This window comes from Dendropsophus ebraccatus, chromosome 10, assembly GCF_027789765.1.
Source record: "Dendropsophus ebraccatus isolate aDenEbr1 chromosome 10, aDenEbr1.pat, whole genome shotgun sequence".
Taxonomy (NCBI): domain Eukaryota; kingdom Metazoa; phylum Chordata; class Amphibia; order Anura; family Hylidae; genus Dendropsophus; species Dendropsophus ebraccatus.
This window is the reverse complement of record NC_091463.1, coordinates 55,430,466-55,452,078: the sequence shown is the minus strand read 5'-3', so window position 1 is coordinate 55,452,078 and position 21,613 is coordinate 55,430,466. Positions and strand designations below refer to the sequence as shown.

General features: G+C 41.4%; 1 long non-coding RNA gene across 2 annotated transcripts in view; it reads right to left on the bottom strand.

Moving 5' to 3' along the window:
• LOC138802686 (uncharacterized) overlaps positions 1 to 21,613 on the bottom strand; it is a 62,312-nt gene that overhangs the window by 33,029 nt on the left and 7,670 nt on the right. The window contains exons 2-3 of one of the 2 annotated variants that reach the window (XR_011364800.1): positions 20,819 to 20,928; positions 18,079 to 18,213 (exon numbers count right to left, since the gene is read on the bottom strand). This is a non-coding gene — a long non-coding RNA (uncharacterized lncRNA). Of the gene's footprint in view, positions 1 to 18,078; positions 18,214 to 20,818; positions 21,013 to 21,613 lie in introns of those variants that run through there. The other variant, XR_011364799.1, reaches the window with a different exon arrangement.

Here is a 21,613-nt window from a genome sequence, read left to right as displayed (position 1 = left end):
CCTCTTTATAAATCACTGGTCAGACCACACATGGAATACTGTGTACAGTTTTAGGACACGGCTGAACTGGAGCGGGTGCAGAGGAGGGCAACAAAGGTCATTAAGGGAATGGGTGGGTTACAGGACCAGGACAGGTTATTAAGTTTGGGGTTATTTAAGCTAGAAAAAAAGACGTCTTAGGGGCGATCTGATCACAATGTACAAATATATGAATGGACATTAAAGAGATCTTTGTAGTGATGTCTTTACTCCTAGGTCTGTAACCATGACTAGGGGGCATCCTCTACGTCTAGAGGAAAGAAGATTTCACCATTAGCATCGACGCAGGTTTTTTACTGTACTGTACGACTGTGGAACTCTCTGCCACATGATGTTGTCATGGCCGATTCATTAAATAAGTTCAAGGGAGGCCTGGATGCTTTTCTTGAAAAATATAATATTACAAGTTATGGTCATTAGATTTCCGATGATGCGTTGATCTTGGATTTGTTCTGGTCGCCATTGGAGTCGGGGGGAGTTTTCTCCCTGTGGTGGGGCTGTTGTCGTCTGCCTCGTTGGGGGTTTTGCCTTCCCCTGGATCAACACAGTAGGGTTTCCCTAGGTTGAACCTAATGGAGTCTTGTCTTCTTTCCAGGGCTGTGGAGTCGGTAAGCCACAGCTCTGACTCCCGACTACTGAATTTTATCAGGATCAATTCCGACTCCCGCCTCCTGCTCCTTCACAAATGGCCGGTGAGATACCAGGGGATTTATTTATCACACTGGTTCAGCAGCTTCTCCCTAATGTCCTACATGATCCTGGTGCAACTTCTGAGTGAATAAAGGAATACTGTATATAAAAGCAGCTTCTCCTGTGTGCGCAGAGGATTCAGCCAGTCTCCAGCCTCCATGTCCTGAACAACTCACAACTAGACTAGATGGAGCAGGTGTTTTTTTCTGCTGACAATCTTCGATGTTTCTAACTAATATTCACCATACACAAAGAAACACTGTCAAATCCCTGTGATACAGAGGGGTCAGCCATACTGATAGAGTCACACATAGTGATGTTGAGGGTCACTGTGGGGGCAAGCAATAGCACACACACACACACACACACACACACAGAGCCTGTTGCAGCCATAGCACACACACAGCCTGCTGCAGCCATAGCACACACACACAGCCTGCTGCAGCCATAGCGCACACACACAGCCTGCTGCAGCTATAGCGCACACACACACACAGCCTGCTGAAGCCATAGCATACACACACAGCCTGCTGCAGCCATAGCACACATACATACACACACACACACACAGCCTGCTGCAGCCATAGCATACACACAGCCTGCTGCAGCCATAGCATACATACATACATACATACACACACACACACACACACACAAACACACACACACAGCCTGCTGCAGCCATAGCGCACACACACACAGCTGCTGCCATAGAACACTGAAGAAAAACACACAATCTTCTCCCAGAGAGAAAACACCGCACTGAGAACAGAGGCTACTGCTACACTAATTATGTCTTCTCCTCCTCCTCTATATTACACAGGATATCTTCATATTACACTACTACTGAAATACAATCATCCAGCATTCAGGAAAAGAAAAGCACAGATCTCCCCCCACACAATGGACTCTTCCAGCTCAGAAACAAACTGCCAAATAGTGGCTGACAACTTTTCCCTGACCACCCTTATGTAATAGAGCCAGTGATCTATTAGAATGTTGCTCATAAAATATATTGATGAGCAAAACTTATAAAATTCATATCGAAACTCAATTCTAAATTGTTTAAAGATTTTTTTAAAGCTGGAGTCGGTACAGTTTGTTCCCGACTCCAACTCCGACTCCAGCCAAAACTAGCTCCGACTCCAACTCCGACTCCGACTCCAGCCAAAACTAGCTCCGACTCCAACTCTGACTCCACGACTCCGACACAGCCCTGCTTCTTTCAACCTTGTTTACTATGTTACTATGATTTAGAGACAGACACAATGGGGGTAACCTATAACTGCAATGACTCACAGTTTTATTTTACTGAAGATCACTGCAAACATATCCAAGATGGCAGCACAATTTTACGCTGGTTTAATTTTGGGGTATGAATAGGGGGCGGTTTCTACTATCTCTGTCCTGTTTCTGTCTCTTTCTCTCTCTCTCTCTCTCTCTCTCTCTGGTGCAGGTAGTAAACTACTTAGCTCACAGTTCTTAGTTTCTCTTTCATGGGGCATGTCTGCTTGCTCCATGGTTTAATTCAGCGCCAGGAAAAGACACCTTCTTGTTCCATGATGTAGCTTAGGGCCATGAAAACACTTCGGTTTGTCTCATAGTGTGGCTCAAAGGCAGGAACACAAACTGCTTATCCCACTGGTACTGCAATTCCCAACAGCAAGGTGCAGTTCTGTGGGCTAATGACGATAGCCACACTGTAATAGGTCCGGCTGGAAGCCCACTTAGGGGTTAGTATGATGCTGTTCATGATCAGCTTATCCCTCCTCCTCCTCCTCCTCACTTCTCTGCTGCTACACACAGACTTTGGACTTTGTCTGAATGTTGTCCTGACTTCTTAGCTAGAGCCACTCAGCCCATGCTGTCCTGAACTACACATTTAACAGAGCTGACTACCTAGGATTAGGTTACATTACCTACTGTGTTCGAGCCTGTTAACCCTTTCCATTTTCAGTCTTGCCTGTTACCTTGGTTCACAGTTTTAGTAGCTTGAAACAGGATGCGTAGAACTGTGCAAAAAATATAAAATACTAAAGGCACATACAACACCGACCACAGTCTCTGGGCATATGGGCATTATCGACTGCATGGCTGGCATGTAATACATGTAATACTTCCCCTGGAGAGGCCTTATATAACTTCAGCTACTCAGTAATATCTGTGTAGTGTTTCAACAGTTGGGGTCCTTTAAGATGGCTTAATATGCGGCCATGTGTGAGATCAGAGCTAGTTTGCAGTGCATTTAGAAGGCACGACTTATCATGTGGCCAGGATACAATCGCTGTACGGCTGATAACGATGATTTTGCCAGCTGCACAAAAGATTTTATCAGCCAACATGCGAGTGTTTCCTCGTTTGCTGGATGATAGCTGATCTTTTACACGGACCTATTTTTAAGGTAAATGAGCACTCCTAGGAACGCTTGTTAATATAATAGGCACAAATAATTGTGCAGCTTGTCCACTTGAAAGATCACTGCATTGTTCGTGCAGCCATTTACCTAGTTTAAATATGATGTGCAGAGTAACTGACAGTAAATTGGATGTCTGTCAATCTGATTGATGAATCGGTGAAACATAAGAAGTTATTCTTTAGTGCCCCATTATGCCAGGAACACATCATCTATGTACCTCCACCAGCACACAATATGTTGTGCGATTCCTCCAATCATACCACAAACAAATTTGCGAAACTTGGAGCTACATTAGAACCCATGGCCGTCCCTTTTATTTGCAAAAGTATCTTGTCAAACAAGTTACATGACAGAATCAGTTCCAATAATGTTAACAGAAAACCACAACACCGCCACCCTTGTCCGCAGGCTTGATGGTGATGTTGTGGTTATGTGCCAATTCCTCCAGGGTGCAAATTTCTGCTCCAGTCACCTTTGGTTTACCAATAAAGCCAATAGGTGTTCTCATTTTAATCTTAGCAATATCATTTTTCACCAACTGGATAAAGATCTCTATGGGATGTGATGTCATAATAGATTTAAAATCACTCTTGGTGAACAAGTTAACATCCTTTAAGGTAATTTCTAGATATTCTATTGTAGGGGCACCCCATAAACTTGTGTCCCCCAAAGTAGAACTAAACACACATAAATTAATACGTCTCGAGAACTGCCACAAGTCCATTTTTAAATCAAACCAATCCAATTCATGGTATTGCAGCGATATTGTGGATATACTTATTCAAGCAATTCTTCTGAATTGGAAGGGACACCACCATCTACTATTTTGATTTTTTTTTTTGTTATATGATTACATTACAGCTATTACATAATATTACAGAATAAAACACTGTTCAGACTGACAGAATGGGACACTGCATTTGTTGGTGTTGGGCAGTGGAGCGTAATGCACATGAATTAGGATTGGTGGCAGGTCGATGCAAGATTCTGCACATAGAGTGACTAAGATCTGCCCTGCTTTGTGATGTCTGTAACCACACTTCTTATTTTTGATAGTTTACAGCTATTCTAAATCGTGTAGGGTTAATATGTGAATAATAAATCAGGTCTCACTATGCCAGTGTCTCCTTCCCCTGAATATCGTGGTTGGTGGATTAACAGCACATGCACAATTGGAACTGATTGTAGCGTTTTGTTGTACAACTATGTTTGGATGAGATTGGTTGGGATTGCATATTCACATTCTGGGTGAGTGAAATCCCAACTGATCTTGACGATATACAGTAATATTTTTGTAACACTATGGATGCTAAGCTAAGATATTCACATTGTGATATTTTGTAATATGTGGTTGGAACACATGATTGTATATTGAAACACATTGTTGCACAAGAAATCTCATGCCTGCACTGTTCAATTTTTATGATGCTTATTTGATATGTACTGCACCTGTTGTGATTACTAATTGCTGTATATATATATATATATATATATATATATATATCTGTATATATACCTGTATACCACATACGCTTGAAAAAGATCTCATAGCGAGATCGAAACGTTGCGGTTTTAGGACTTAATAAACCACATTTATTTGCACTGATTTTTGGAGTGCTACATTGATCTATATTTCTCTCTATCTATCCCAGACATCTTTAAATTTAGTTACTGTATATTTACCAACCACCTCTTCTGGTTTGTTCCAAGCATCTTCTACTCTTTCCGCAGAACTGACAGGCAGTCTATAAGGCCCTGCCTTAGACATTGTTTAGTAGGCATTTGTACAAGGCAGAGGCAGACCTGGGTTTGTAAACTTATTCATAATATACATCATTTATTTATAACATATATATTATAATATATAATTAAACTCTAACATCACAAAATAACAACAACAATAATAATAACAATTTTAATGTAATATTATTTTATTCTAAAATTAGACCAGAAACAACATGCATTATCCAACTGAGATCTCCAACATAAAAACCTATTGCTGGAAAGTACCACAATCTATATAAAAGGAAATGTCTTCTGCTCTCTAATACTGGTGGTGAATGACTACTTCCTGCTACAATTCCTCTTAAAGAATGCAAAAAGTGGAGGAAGGTTGAATGCCCATGGCGGTGTAGTGAAAGCTAGTGGAAATTTATAATTGCTGTTGGGGATATTTTATTCTAATTATCAGTGTTCCTGGTTACTCCAGAATCATTTGTCCGCTATAAACTGTATTTTGGATAATTAGTCCCAAACTTGTAATAGTGGCGGCCATAACCTCGTGTGACCATTGCCATGTTTTCCCATTAATTATTATTAATGATATTTTGTCACTGCCTAAAATTCAAATTCAAAAGTTCATGGGGTAAAATGTAAGAGCCTGGAATAGATTTAACTGTATAAGTGCTGGCACCACCACTGCAGCAAAGCATCTTCATACAAGAATTATTGCTGCTCGAACTGCTCCGATTGAGAAATATATTTCTTTTTTATATTCATTTTATATGTGCTTTCCTGGACTTTTATTTCCCCCGTTTTTAAACCAATGAGGTTGTGTATGTGTGTGTTGAGGGACAAAATATGTGGGAGACCCTAGAAAACATGTTTTTTGCATCAACAATGTTTAATACATGTACATGAAAAAATACCTAATATTCATTGCATCACAATTCTAAATCTGTAGTTGTCGCTAGCTGTCCTTTAAAGGGCACTACTAAAAAAATATATTTTAAATAAACTGGTGTCAGAAAGTTATATAGACTTGTAATTTACTTCTCTTAAAAAAATCTCCAGTCTTCCAGTACTCAGCTGCTGAATGTCCTGCAGGCAGTGATGATTTCTTTCCAGTCTGACACAGTGCTCTGTGCTGCCACCTCTGTCAGTGTCAGAAACTGTCCAGAGCAGCAAAGGTTTTCTATGGGGATTTGCTGCTGCTCTGGACAGTTCCTGTCTCGGACAGAGGTGGCGGCAGAGAGCCACCAGATTGGGAAGAAAATGACACCTCCTGATGGGCATAAAGCAAAGCATAGAAGTAATTTACAAATCTGTATAAATTTCTGACACCAGTTGATTTGGAAAAGAAAATCTTTCTTCGGAGTACCCCTTTAATTCAATGGTTATATTGCTATATATATATATATATATACAATTCTCTTTCTGATGTTGTTTCATGTACAGCAGGTTTTTCCACTAATGTATCTATATCATCTACCTTCTTCAGTGCCTACCATATCTTCTTTACATACACAAGATAGATGCAGCTTTTTTCTGGCAACTGCATCATAAACACCTGTTTATTTCCTTTTTCTTCCTACTAATGATAATCAATGGAGGGGGCGGGCTGGATGATGCGCCCTGGAGCAGAATTTACCCCGACTAATGCTACATTTACACGGAGCGAAATTCGCCCAATTGATCGTTTAACGATTTTGAAGCAACGATTTGGTTTATACAACGATCAGCGTTTAGACGAATAAATCGTTAGAAAAACCGTTATAATAATCGTTATCGCGATCGTTTTTAAGATTGCTTAAGCCCATCTCACACATGGGGTAAATCTTTAAAAGACTGTTTACACAAAGCGATCTGTGAATTTTTAGCGAACGAACAACGACGATTTGAGAACATGTTAAAAGATCAAAATGAACGATTTATCGCTCGTCGCTTGACTGTTCGCTGTATTTACACAAGCCGATTATCGCTCAAATGCAATCGTTATTACGAAAATTCAAACAATAATCGTTCCTTGTAAACGCACCATAACGGTGCAGCACCTGTGGAAGGTAAGAAGAAGGTAAGACACATACTTTCCTCCTATGGGTCCCTGCCGCTATAGGGGGCTATCAAAAGGTTAGATTTCTCTAACTTGCTGATAGTTCCCCTTTAAGTCCTGGATTTTTGCGTGTAAAATCTAGGACCTGGTAGCAGGTTTAAGTTTCTAGCTATTAAATTCTAGTTAGCTGTATGCCTCCAGGTATTATAATATATCGTCCGGTAACGGGTCAAGGGTGGTCATCCAGCTTAGTTGCAGGCCTCACGTCCGCAGTGTGTCTGAGGCTGTTCCCCTTTTGTACTGAGTACATGTGTAATCTACATTTACTGGGGGGCCCTGCCTGCTCCAGTCTGACATCGATCCAAACTGTAATACGAGCTCCTGCTGCAGTTCATCTAAGGTGAACTCCATCCTGAAAGTGCTGTTTCACCCATAACAGACTGCATATACACAGTAACCCAAGCAGTTTTCTAGGAAGCCATATGGATGAAATGATGTTTATTTAGGAACAACAGCATCTTCTATAACCCATAGACTGTATAGTAATGCAGGAAGGCTGTGCTTCCCAGCTTTATTACCAGGCATAGTCACTGTGCTGTACAACACAGTGTAACAATTGGTTTAGATAATGAACAACAGTCAGAAGAGCATCCTCTAAGAATGTGAAAGAAAAAGAGGTCGGAGAGGCAAGAGAGCACGGTTTGGCAGCTGAAATCCCTCACAAAGAGTGTGACAATGACATGTGAACAGGGGCTTCTTGCATAACCTGATAACAAAGCAGCAAGTGTCACAATAGGAGGTGAATTTCAATAACCCACATATGCAGAATATCATTGTGACTGTGCTGTATACTGAACATCCCTGACTTTGTTTGTATTTGACACAACTGTACAGATGACTCCTGAGCCTGATAAGGTGGATGGTGATGTGCAGATCAGACCAGATTTTGGTTTATTATGAGCAAAAATAATTCAGAATGTTAATGACTGTCAATTAGAAGCACATATTCCCCTCTGATCCGCACATGACATAGCTGCAGACTATACCGCCTGTACGTGGGTTTGACAGTAACAAGCTGGAATGTGGGGTGATCCTCTCGGATGGGAAATGTCGGCTTATGACTCCCTTACTCCCTGCTGTGGTAAAGACAAAACAAAGTAGGAAATCGTACCGCGCTGTGAGACGCAGTCACGGGAAGTTTGTGGCAATCTCATTAGTGTGTTAATGCCATCTTCAGTATTTAAGGATGTCAGCTGGAGGTTTCCAGGACAAATGTGAGGTCAGACTAGATGGCAAATGTTCTCCCTGATTATATGAACAATCTAGTATTAAAGGGAACCAGTCAGCAGCTATGTTGTCCTTAAATCATCCCCAAGATAATGACAGTGCTTTGTCAATGTTTCCTACCTCGTCCCTTTAACTACCATCCCATCATGATATGTGTAAAAAATCTGTCTCCACTGCTCAAGCCTGATGCATATTCCAGCCTGCCTGCGTATGCATATGCATCAGGAGGTGTGAGCGGTGGAGGTGGCGGGCGGGCCTAACGGTACTCTGGGGGATGGGGCGAGAAATGTGCCCCTAATGAATGAATTAGCATATTTGTATAGCACTACTTATCCGGAAAACAGCAGCACTTGAGACGGTGAGAAAACCAGCGCAGGTAAGTAGTATTTGTGACAATCTGGGGTTACACACTCACTGGGATCGCCATCTCCTGGGCCTGAGACGGTTGGCACATCACAAATTGCAGTCCAGTCAGTGCAGTATGCTTTATACTGACCACAGTCAGCTTTATTTGTCCGTTCAGAACATAAGACATAAGCAACACTTGGGAAATAAAACAAAATCTAGGCCGTCTAGCCACTGACTAACACAACACAGCTTCCCTAGCTGACTTTCTGAGCCTACTGCTCAATACATCCAGTTCAACTGGTCCCACCCAGACTTCTTGTCTGTATCTCCCACAGGCCTAGCGCTGCCTGTGTTGTTGCACCCTGGGAGCCATCACCTGGGAAGCTCTGGAGTCTCTAATAGATCCACCAGGTGGGTTTCAGAGCCTCATTAGCTCTAGGGCTGGAGTGGAGTATCTGGACCAGGAGCTCCACCTGAACTCCAATTCCCACTCCAGAGGCACAGTACTGCCTCTTACAGCCCCACCTTGCCACATATTTTAAAAACCCCTTATATAAACCACCCACCCCCTAAAAATCTAAATATGTAAAAAAAAAATTTAAATAAACGTATTGTATATGGTAGCGTGCAGAATTGCCCGGTCTATCAAAATATTACATTATTGTTCAGACACGATAAATGGCGTAAACTGAAAAAAACAAAAACCAGGATTGCAGATTTTTTTCAAATTAAATATCAGAAAAAAATTAATTTACACAAATATGATACTAATAAAAACTAGAGATCATGGCACAAAAAATGACACCCCAACCAGCCCTGTAGGTGGAAAAATAAAAGTTCAATGGCTCTTAGAAAGCGGGGAGGAACATTGCATTAATTTGACCCGGACATCCGGGCATCAATGACCTTGTTCATGAAGGGGTTAAACTTGCTTGTGCTAGATGCAAATTTGCTACAGCTACTAACCTGTTTCCCCGAAAATAAGATGTCCTTAAAACAGGGTATCCTCCTGAAAATAAGGCATCACCAAAAGTAAGCCCCCGCCACCACCATGCCACTAAGGGGAGGAGGGAGGTGGGTTGTCTGGTTATGCTGGTTTGTGATGACAACTACTATACAATATATAATTCTTATATTCTTATATAATTGAATTCTTCTTCATGAAAAAATAAGACATCCCCTGATAATAAAACATCTTTGGAAGCAAAATTTTATATAAAACACAGTCTTATTTTTGGGGAAACACAGTAGGTCCCTCGTAGAGATGAGTGAACCTGGAGCATGCTCGAGTCCATCCGAACCTGAACTTTCGGCATTTGATTAGCGGTGGCTGCTGAACTTGGATAAAGCCCTCAGGCTATGTGGAAATCATGGATATAGTCATTGGCTGTATCCATGTTTTCCAGACAACCTTGGAGCTTTGGAGTAAAAGTAAGGCAGCTCACTGAACCTCCGCTGGGAAGCCTGGATGGTGCACGGGACAGCTGCACGGCACACAGCAAATGCAAAGACGAAGAAAGAAGATTGTCCGGCTCCAGATATCCAGTCCCATAAAAGCAAACTTTTATTTGAAGATGAAACAGATACTCCTAGTCCAAAGGATCGACATGTTTCGGGCTACATGCCCTTAAACTTGATAAACTTGATAAGGCATGTAGCCCGAAACATGTCGTTCCTTTGGACTAGGAGTATCTGTTTCATCTTCAAATAAAAGTTTGCTTTTATGGGATTGGATATCTGGAGCCGGACAATCTTCTTTCTTAACCTTAGAGCTTTATCCAAGTTCAGCAGCCACCGCTAATCAAATGCCAAATGATCGGGTTCGGATGGACTCGAGCATGCTCGAGGTTCACTCATCTCTAGTCCCTTGTCATGGCTGTAATCACGCCTATTGAGGTATGATTGACAAGCCAGACTACGCTCTACATCATCCCCCTCTCTTCTGAAATCTTTAGCGTGCTCCAAAGCATCCTTTTTCCTAAGTACTTTTTTCCTAAGTAGGCACATTTATTGGATTCAGTAGTAGTAGCTTCAGGAAATGGAAAAGATTATGGGACAGTGACAGGTAACAAAGGGTGCAATCTGGCTTGTCAACCATGCCTTAATAAGAGTGATAAACGCCATGACCTCCCAGGAGGTGGCCAATCACATGACTTGTTGCAGCTAATTAATATTCCACATCTGCAAGTTTAGGATGAGTTCACACACAGTATATTTCAGGCAGTATTTGGTCCTCATGTCAGGTCCTCATGGCAACCAAAACCAGGAGTGGATTGAAAACACAGAAAGGCTCTGTCCACATAATGTTGAAATTGAGTGGATGGCCGCCATATAACAGTAAATAACTTCCATTATTTCAATACAACAGCTGTTGTTTTAAAATAACAGCAAATATTTGCCATTAAATGACGGCCATCCACTTAATTACAACATTGTGTGAACAGAGCCTTTCTGTGTTTTCAATCCACTCCTGGTTTTGGTTGCTATGAGGACCTGACATGAGGACCAAATACTGCCTGAAATATACTGTGTGTGAACCCAGCCTTAAAGTGTAACTGTCATTTAAATGTCACTTTGCAGAAATCAATAGTTCGAGCAGTTAAACAAAAACCCCTGAAATAGATTTTTATTAAGCAAAAGAGTTTCTATTTGTACTCAAAAACCTGTATTATTTTAATGTCTATTATGGTCTATGGAGAGGGGAGGAGTTGGGAATGAGTGAGCAAAGAGAAGAGACAAGGTAGCCCTGCACAGAACATCATCCTGCAATCTTATCTCACCAAGTTCTCATACAAGAACTTAGCTTTCCAACCTGAGAATCCAGTGTTTTATGTGCCCAGACAATCTGCAAACTGCAGGGCAGCTTGTCTGCTCTTCCTGCTCACCATTCCCCTTGGCTCCTCCCTCCTCCACAGGTTAACATGGACACAGAAAATCCATCTTCACTTTGCTTCTCTGTAATGTTAATGACTTTGCCTTGATAATGCCCAGATATGAAGTAAGGGGGAGGTAGTCAAGTCAAGACAGTTTTAAGACAATGGGGCAAATGCATCAATGTGCACCCTTGGCGTACGCCACAGACAAGGGGCATCTGCCCCTGCTCTGTGGCATACCCCCAACTGTCTGATGGGCAGACGGGTGGGCGTGGCGTGGCAAGGAGGAGTTGTGGCCTCCTTCTTTGCCTGATTTATCATGATTTATCTCTACTTACAGAAGTAAATCATGATACAAATCTACACCTACTCGAAACAGTTGTAGATTTGTTGCGCAGAGCCTGCACCAGGTGCAGGGCTGGCCAGGTTTACTAAGACTCGTGGAGTCTTAGTAAATCTAGCCGGGGAAAAGGGGGTGGGGATTTATTTTCTCCATATAAGTCCGCCATTATTCCTACTGACAGGTTCCCTTCAACTTTCTTCCCAATGCTTCCCAAATACAGCTCCAACATCTTCTCTAGTGCTGTACACACACATGCACAGTGCATATGATTTATAGATTCTACCTAAGAATACCATGGATGTGTGGTGGTCACTACTGTTGTTGTTGTGAGCTCAGCAAGTCATGTTATTTGCCATGATGCCTGTGCTAGGTCAGCACACAGGTGTGATGTTGGTCCCTGCTTTGTATATGGCCGGTTCATGTCCCCAAATGGTCGGTAATCTCCGGGTTTGTTGAGGGTCCCCTGGGCTCTTGTGACCCACCCAGGATGTCGGTAACGCCACCCACAGAGAAGGGGAAAAATGACCCAAGATGTGCGGTGGTGTGTGTATAGGTGCAGGTGCGAACAGAGGTAGACAGAGTCCCATGCGTTTGATATAAAAATATAACAATTTACTGTAGAATTTCGGCAAGATAACAGTACACGCTCTGTAGACAGTAATAATCTTGACACAGACTTGAGTGCTGAAGTTTCCCAGGACTGGATCCATCTTTTCCCAGCACCTGGGGAGGAGCATCACAGAATGGAGCAGACTTCAAAGCCGCAGCTTGATGAGCAGAATCCTGACAGGATTGAAGCACTTTGCTTTGTTCCTACAGTAGATTCGCTCATCTCTGCCTATTAACATAGGGCCTAACAGTAACATCAACTGAAAACTTACCTATAAACACACCAATCCAGCACAGCCAAACCATCATATTTGTAAGGCTTGGGCTTCATGGTAATATTAACCCCTTAAGGTCAAAGCCAATATTCGTTTTTGCGCTTTTGCTTTTTCCACTTTATGTTTAAAAGTCCATAGCGCTTGCATTTTTTCACCTAGAGACCCTAGAGCCCTTATTTTTTGCGACACCAATTGTACTTTTCAATTACAGACTTTATTTTCCCATAACATATGCTGCGAAACCGGAAAAAAATCATTTGCACTGTCAAATTTAAAACAAAAGGAATTTGTTTTCATTTCAAGGAGTTTCGTGTTTACGCAGTTCGCCCTATGGTAAAATTGACATGTTATCCATGTTCCCCACATCAGTACGATTACAATGATATGTAACTTGCATTACTTTTATTTTATTTGATGGCTTTTAAAAAATTAAAACCTTTTAAAAAAAACTAAATGTTTAAAATTGCTCTATTACCATGCTTATAGCGCTTTTATGTTTTGGTCTATGGGGCTGTGTGGGATGTCATTTTTTGCGCCATGATCTGTACTTTCTATCGGTACCTTGTTTGCATATATGCGACTTTTTGATCACTTTTTATTCCATTTTTTTCTGGATTTGAAGCGACCAAAAATGCGCAATTTTGCAATTTTGATTTTTTTTTTGGGTTCACACCGTTTACTGGGCAAGATCAGGAATGTGATAATTTAATAGTTCAGGCGATTACGCACGCGGCGATAGCAGATATGTTTATTTATTTGTTTATTTATAAAAAAAGGAAAAGGGGGGTGATTTGGACTTTTATTAGGGGAGGGGATTTTTTTTATTAATAAATAACATTTTTACTTTTTTTTTAACTTTAATTAGAAGTCCCTCTGGAGGCCTTCTATATACACAGCAGTGATTTCTCATAGAGATCAATGCTGTGTATATACACAGCAATGATCGATGAGATCAGTGATATATTGCTCTGGCCTGCTGCAGACCAGAGCAATGTATTGCCGAGCCGGGATCAGCGTCATTGCGGCGCTGAGGCCTGTCCCGGCCAGCAGAATGGATCTCCCTCCGCGATCACATCACGGGGGGGAGATCCGTCACACTAGACAAGAGGGAAGTGCGGAGCACAGCATCTAGGTGCAGCTGTCAGGTTTGACAGCTGCATTTAGATGCTTAATTAGCCGGCGCGGCAACGGGACCTGCGTCGGCTAATAGAGGTGCTCTCCGGCTACAGATAACAGCCGCGAGCTGCGGCGTTCACAGCGGGGTCCCGACGGGACCCCTCTCTAAACTTCCCCCGTATCACCATGACGTATCAGATACGTCATGGGTTGCAAGGGGTTAAAGGTTACCATTATACCTTTATATTTATACATATTCTGCATATATTAGGCAGTTCCTATCTTTCAGTGACAATTCAGGAAACTATAAATAAGAAAGTTGTAGCTAGGCCGTTCTTTACCTAGGGCAGGAAAATGGATCTTGCAGCTCCTTCGCCAAAGCATAGTGGCTTGTTGGTGCCCCCTGCTTGGCACACAGCACCTGGGGCCCATTCCCTGCCAGCTACCGCCTATGATAAGGTGTAGTTAGTGGGGTAAAAGTCAACACGTGTTCATGAATGATAACACCTTTTAGTTTAAAAATAAATACCATGCAGAGAGCAGAATTAAGAATTTTCTATACATAGCTTTGATATAAAGATGTACGTAATGATACATAACATTACATCCAATAAACTCGAGGCGGAACACACACGGAGACAGGGGAACGCGTGCGGCTAAGTCACTGATGGCACAATTTTCTCAGAATAAAATCTGAATATTAACACAGATTGTGGTCTATAATATATTACAACTTTTCCTCTGAGGAAAATGTGCATTTTATTCGATGGCAACTTTTAATTACACATGTGATTTGTTTTTTATAATAGGAGGAGTGCTCACAGTGAGACATAAATAGGAATTAATAGAGCTCCGACTTGCAATTTATTCAAAAACGTCTCAATAAAACGCTATGATTTAATTCTCTCAGTTAACCTCTTTTTGTACTGACTGGCTTCTTCATGAATCTATAATAATGATATTATAATATTTTAATGTTACTGGGGCTGAATTTCAAATTAATATTGAGATTTGATGGCATATGTACTGCGCTGCTATAAACAACAGAGATTGTTCCTTTCTCGTGGGGTAACTGCAAATTTGGGTCACCAAGACAACAGCTAATTTTATTTTTAAAGTTGGCTACAGACTAGACGGCGGGGGGATGGGGGCTTGGGGTTCGGATATTTCACACAAAAAAAACAATGATTCTGCCTATATAGTAAACAAGCAGAATCAAGAATATGATACTGGGAATTGGTACAGCATCTAGGAATGTTGCTAAGCTGACACCATGTTCGGGTACTGCACTAGAAGGGACTGTAAAACTTAGTCTGCTGAACGTTTCCCCAGAGGTAAGCAGGTGAATATCTATATAGAGTACTGCATCAATTGTGGATACAAAAACGCGTCTAGTCACACAGTAGTCTAGGAGTATATGAGTATATATAATTGACCAGATGCTGCTGGGAAGAAAAGAAGACATACTGTAATGCACACGTTTATTTTTTTCTTCTTGTTAGTATATTCCTCCTGCTATCCACCCATACAATCCTCAAAAAATTACGGATTGGGCATCTGTAGAGCATCCGTATTTCCATCTTTTTTAATTCAATGTTTTTTTACCGAAATACGGATGCCAAAAGGTTAAAATCTGTTGAAAATAGCAGATTCCATTAATTTCTATGAGAGTCCGGCAAAAAATCTGGGTCCGCACTAGGACATGTTTTTTTTTTTTAGGATGGGTTTGCGCCCTTGTAATCTACTGATCGTGTGAATAACCCAATGGACATCAATAGGCACTCGAGTATGGAAATACGGATCCATAGGTTATGGGAAGTGTGAATAAGGCCTTAAGTCTAGTGTAGTGTTCAATCCCGTGTACAACTGTGTAGAGTGCCCCCTGCTATCCTTCCATGCTAAAAATACTGAAACCAAGCAGCTCAAGGGTGTATAAACCCCTCTAGTTTGGAAGCAAGGCATATAACAAAACAACATGGCTGAAATAGTCAGCCATAAAATGAACTGGGTCTAGCATTGCTTGTTTTGTCAGATCATTTGGATAGGTTCCACCTGTGAGTTTTAGTCCTGTGAAATAACATGAAGGACCAGATTGCATTTATTAAACTGTTTACATTTACATTGTGGTTTCCATTGTTAATGGTTACTACTGATAACTGATGGACCCCAAGGGCTTATAATGGAGGCCATTGGGTTTCATTATTTTAAAAAATATTTCTGGGCACTTGGTCTCTAAGGCTGGGTTTACATTCATAAGGTGGTCCATCATCCTACTTTTACCAGAAACTGATGATAACTGATACCACAAAAAGGCATCAGTCGTCATCAGACATCCTATCCTTTTTGTGATCAACTCAGTTGCAAGATGCGTTCCTCCATACAGCCTGTCCGGTGGAACAATGACATCACTGCATGCTTTGAACTGTCCCATTCAAATGAATGGGACCAGTTTAAAGATCTGTTTCCTTCCGGCTCTCTGCTACTGTGTCAGAGGGAAACTGAGCAGGATGGGCGTATAAGTGTAAAGCCAGCCTAAAAGGTTAGCTATCACTGATATATAGTATTGTTTAACAGCACAACTTGAATTCAATAGCAGGATATAAAATAAAAGCTGCACTCTCATGAAATATTTTTTTTTTTTACTTTTAGAGATAAAAGTGTGTTTTGTGGCAATTTGGTGTCTTTTATCAGTAGCTTTTATTTTCAAAACACAGTATTCTCTATGCATGGTATTTTTTCTGATGTGTTTTTCATGGGCTTCTCTATAGGACCTAAGCAAGAACACAAAATGTACCAAAATATAAAAACACAATGAAAAATGCCAAAAATTCTGTAGAAAGTTAAAAAAAGAAAGGTTCATGTAAAACAGGTCGAAATACTTTCCGGTTATTCAATATGGGCTGCAGTTAATTCTGTTTTCAATAAAATTTGTTTCTAACTTTGAAAACATTGTAACCTTGACATTAGTGCGCACGGCTTTGAATGCAGAATTCTCACACAATGCTTTTGTTAGAAGCCAGGTAGAAAACATGACCCCTGTAGCCACTTTTGAGAACGCTGTTTGAAAAATATTTTTCCAAAACTGAGAACTGCAGGATGACTTCATAATTACATATTTGAACTGGGTAACAAAGGAAAAGGCAATTAGTAACAAAAAGGATTTTGTAAACCAAGTGAGTGAGCACCAAGATAATCCGGGTTCATTGGGATCTGAAGAGAATGAGAGTGTTGTTCTCAAAACACAAATGTTAATTCTCTCCCAGCAGCATAGGATTTGATTGGTCTGTTCTGGAAATCGCAGGAGAAACTTTCAACATTCCAGAAAAATAAGCATAAAACGGAAGTTAAGTGAACGAGAGGGGCTCATATATCAGTTATCAGAAAGGCTGCATTCTAAAAAAAAAAATGTAGTGTGAAACAAGATCTATATAAACACACAGGGGGAATTTTAATAAGGCTGGATTTACACATGTAGCCAGGAATAAATACTAAAGTTAAAAAACATATAAAGGAAATACTTTTACTACTTTTACATAGTTGGAAACACGGAAACACTGTGGATTTTTGGTATGTCGATTTAGAATGCATTCAAAAAATTAACATTTTTTTCACGTTTTGTTACATTGTGCTAAAATAATATACTATACAGGGCTAAAATACAATAAATAAATAAAAAGTTTCCTCCATCAATCTGGGAATGTGAAATCAGAAGGTTAGAAATCTTTATTCGGTTACTGAAAAAAACTAAAATATCAGAAAAATTTAAATACTGCGTTGAGATAAAAGTAGGACCCTTAAAGGGTATCTTCACATGTACCAGATCCGCTGCGGATCCATGTACTGTGAAGGTCTATGGGGGTTCCATATCCGCAACAGAATTTTCATTCCACTGCGGATATGTAAGCCAGCTCCAATAAACTTCTCGGTGCCGCGGCTGCAGTAAAGCTCCCGGCTCCCCTTGCTCTCCATCAGCCAATCAGTGCTGCCGTGCACCGATTGGCTGATGGGGAGCGAGGAGAGCCGGCAGCCTCACACACAGCTGTGGCGCCGAGAAGGTAATGCATTCTTCGGGCCGGGGCTGCAGGTGGCCGGGGGTTGAAGGGGCCAGGTCCCATATCTAAATTTTCATTCCGCTACGGTTATAGGACCCCATAGAACTTCGCTATACCTGGATCCGCAGCGGATTTCGCTGCAAATCGCAGCGTGAAATCCGCTGCGGATCCGTTACGTGTGAAGCTACCCTAACTCAGTACTCAGTAATTGGTAATGACTCCAGTTTTCTTGGATATGATGTCACAAGGTTTGCATACCTGGGTTTGGAAATTTCTTAGCATTCTTCTTTGCAGATCCTCTGCCAGACTGAATGGAGAATGTTGGTGGACAGCCATTTTATGGTTTCTCCAGAAATGTTCGATAGGGTTAAAGTCAGGATTCTGACTGGGTGACTGAAAGACATTTACATTCAACTTATTAAAGGACAAGTGCCATTAAAAACTTTTTCCCAGTAATTGAAGCACATTACAAAGTTATATAACTCTGTAATGTGCTTCAATCACCTATCTGCCTCCCTTCCCTGTCTTTTCCCCCCTCCACCCCCCACCAGGAAGTGTCCTGACTCACACAGACCTGATTACTGTTGTCACCGCCCATGGTGGGCATCTATAAGGGGGATAACATGGGGGCTATCTACAAGGGGTATACATGGGGGCATCTACGAGGGGGGATACATGGAGGCCATCTATAAAGGGGGGATACATGGGGGCCATCTATAAGGGGAATACATGGGGGCATCTATAAGGGGGATAACATGGGGCTATCTATAAGGGGGTACATGGGGGGTATCTATAAGGGGGATACATTGGGGCTATTTATAAGGGGGATACATGGTGGCCATCTATAAGGGGGGATACGTGGGGGCCATCTATAAGGGGGGATACATGGGGGCTATCTATAAGGGGGATACATGAGGGCCATCTATAAGGGGGAAACATTGGGGATAACATGGGGGGCCATCTATAAGGAGGATAACATGCGGAGGGCATCTATATAGGGGACTACACGGGGGGTGTATGCATTAGGGAATGTACTATAGTGGTCGACACAGAGGGGGGCATATACTACAAGGGGATCACATAGTGTCAGCCTACTCACTAAAGGGTGTAAAGGGACCAGTACAGATGTGCAGTTAGTAGAGAGATGAGGATGGTGCCAGAGTGAGGAGCCTAATATGTCTATCTGGCAGATTCTGTGGATTTGTGGCTCAGAGAAGTTCTCATAATGGCCCAGGGCAGATAGAGAAGAAAATGAAAACGGAAGAACTCCGATGAGAGAATACGTTCCCTGTGAGTCACCTGATATAACTGCACTGTAATGTATATAGTGTACAGAACCTGTGTAGAGCTGCGTCATCCTCTATATGACTGTATCAGGTGATAGTGATCTGTGTACAGTGGATTATTCAGTAGCAGCGGTGGTGTTAGTAGCAGCGGTGGTGTTAGTCAGTATGTGGCAGTGTTAGTTGGTATGTGGTGGTGATAGTCAGTATGTGGCGGTAATATTTGTTACTTGTAATCTGGTACTGTGTTTTATTGGATTTAGTATACTGGATTTGGTCGGAAACAATATGGTGTTGACGGTAGTGGTTGTGGTGGTAATATTTTCCCCCTTGTATGCTGGTATTATTGGTCTCAGTATACAGGATTTGGTTAGTGACAGTATGGCAGTAATATGTATGGTGATAATATTTCCTATATACTGGTATTATTGGTAATACCAGTCTTGAGATTTTATATATATATATATATATATATATATATATATATATATATATAAAACAATAGCATCGCTTGGTCGAGGAAGGGAGGGGGGGGGGCCCCAAGTTGACCTCTTGCACCAGGGCCCAGGAGACATTAGCTACTCCCCTGGCATCGCCGGTGGTGGTACAGAGGATCCACAACTCCAGAGGTGACAAAAAACATAGCATCCACAGGAACAAATAAGCAGTCAGTTCCCTGTCCTGCCGCTCAGCACTTGCTGTGTGATTAGCACTGCTTGCATCTATAGCAGGTAGACCTGAACAGAAGAGTCCAGCAGGGGAGTCAGCACTGTGTGAAAGTTTGTGAAACATTGAGTTGGGGGCACAGTGACACAGTTCCTTAGGGGTATGGCTCATTAGGGCATGATAGCACAGATCACTAGGGGCATAGTGGCAAGGATCGACAGGGGCACAAATCATCAGTAAACAGTGTTACAGATTATTAGGCCATGGTAGCATAGTTTATTAGGGGAATGGCTACACAGTCCATAAGGGCACAGTGGCACATATCATTGGGGAACTGGCGCAGATCAGTAGGGTATAGTAGTACAGTGTACAGGGGCAGTGGTACAGTGGCATCATTAACTTACTTATATACTTTATATTTTCCTTTTACATCCCCACTGTGGCCAGTCTTTTCTCTCTGGTCCTTAATTCTTTTAACTTTTTTTTAACTTCCTGCAAATTTACATAAAGTCCAATACTTCGTTCAAACAGCTGATCTTGCGTGTAATATGGGCCATGTCTAAAATTATTACATCCATTTTGTTCAGTAAATTTTCTTAGATGGCACAATGCTGTATCAAAATAGTATTAATGGGCATGTACAGTTATGGAGAAAATAAATGAATGTACACTTGCAGGAACCTCCATAGTGAATTCTTGCTAAAATGTCACAGCTGTTATTATATTGTTCAGAATTAGCTTGGAAAGAAAACTGCTGTTGATTTCACCACTTTGTTACTATGGTGACAAGATGCCGGAGAAATAGATATTTTTATTGCAGTCGCCGTGTGCTGCTGTATATGTTTTGTAGTTTGATCATTGCTGACTATAAACAGACTATAAACAATACTAACCTCCACTAAAATAATGCTTAATAATAAACAGCTAACCTGCCCCAGCCATTTGTTTGTTTTATAATAACGTGTAATAATGACTTCATACACATTGCCTTACTAATTGTGAGTATTTAAAACTCTACCTGACTTCCCATAGTAACTACATGAAATTACCTGTAATATGAACCATGCTTTATATTAAAGTAATAGCCTTGTCAATGTGAAATCTTCAATAAACAGTCAAGGTTTCCTCTCGGAATTCAACACCATGGTGCGAAGATGCTCTGGATAAAAACATGAATGAGCATACAGGCAGCTTATTCAAAGAAAAGAAGAGCAGATTGGGTTTACAGAAAAGCAGATACAAAATCAGCTGTGAAGAGTAGAATACACTGTGCCATACCCATCCTGCTTTTATGGCACATGCCAGTGAACAGAGGTTGTGCCTACAAACAAATGCTGATAAATCAGTCAAATTGTGTGGGAACATAAAGTCTCTCCCAATTTTTATCAAGCACCACAATGTCTGGCACTTTTTATTGTAGCCATTGCCAAAATATTAAAACACGTTATGTACAAAGGTTTTTATCGCTCAGGGTGCAAAGCCCTGATGGTAACCAGAAGAAGAATCCTCCCTTTGTTCATCCTATAGATGCTTTGATCGCACAGACTGCAGCATCTACAGGGTTAACTGCAGGGACCTGAGCGCTACTCAGGTCCCAGCAGTTACGGCGGGTACCCGGCTATCACTGACAGTGCCCATGTCATCCACGGGCGTTACTGTACATCAATTTGTGGGAACTTACTGCAAAAATGGACGTACAGTAAAAACCAAATTCAGGAGCGGGTTTATGGGGTTATGCAGGCTGCTGGTTTTGCAGCTCAGTTCCACTGATATAAATGGAGCTGGGGAAAATGGTGATGCTGTTTTTGTAAGAAAGCAGCAGTTTTTTCTAATTCTCAAGCATC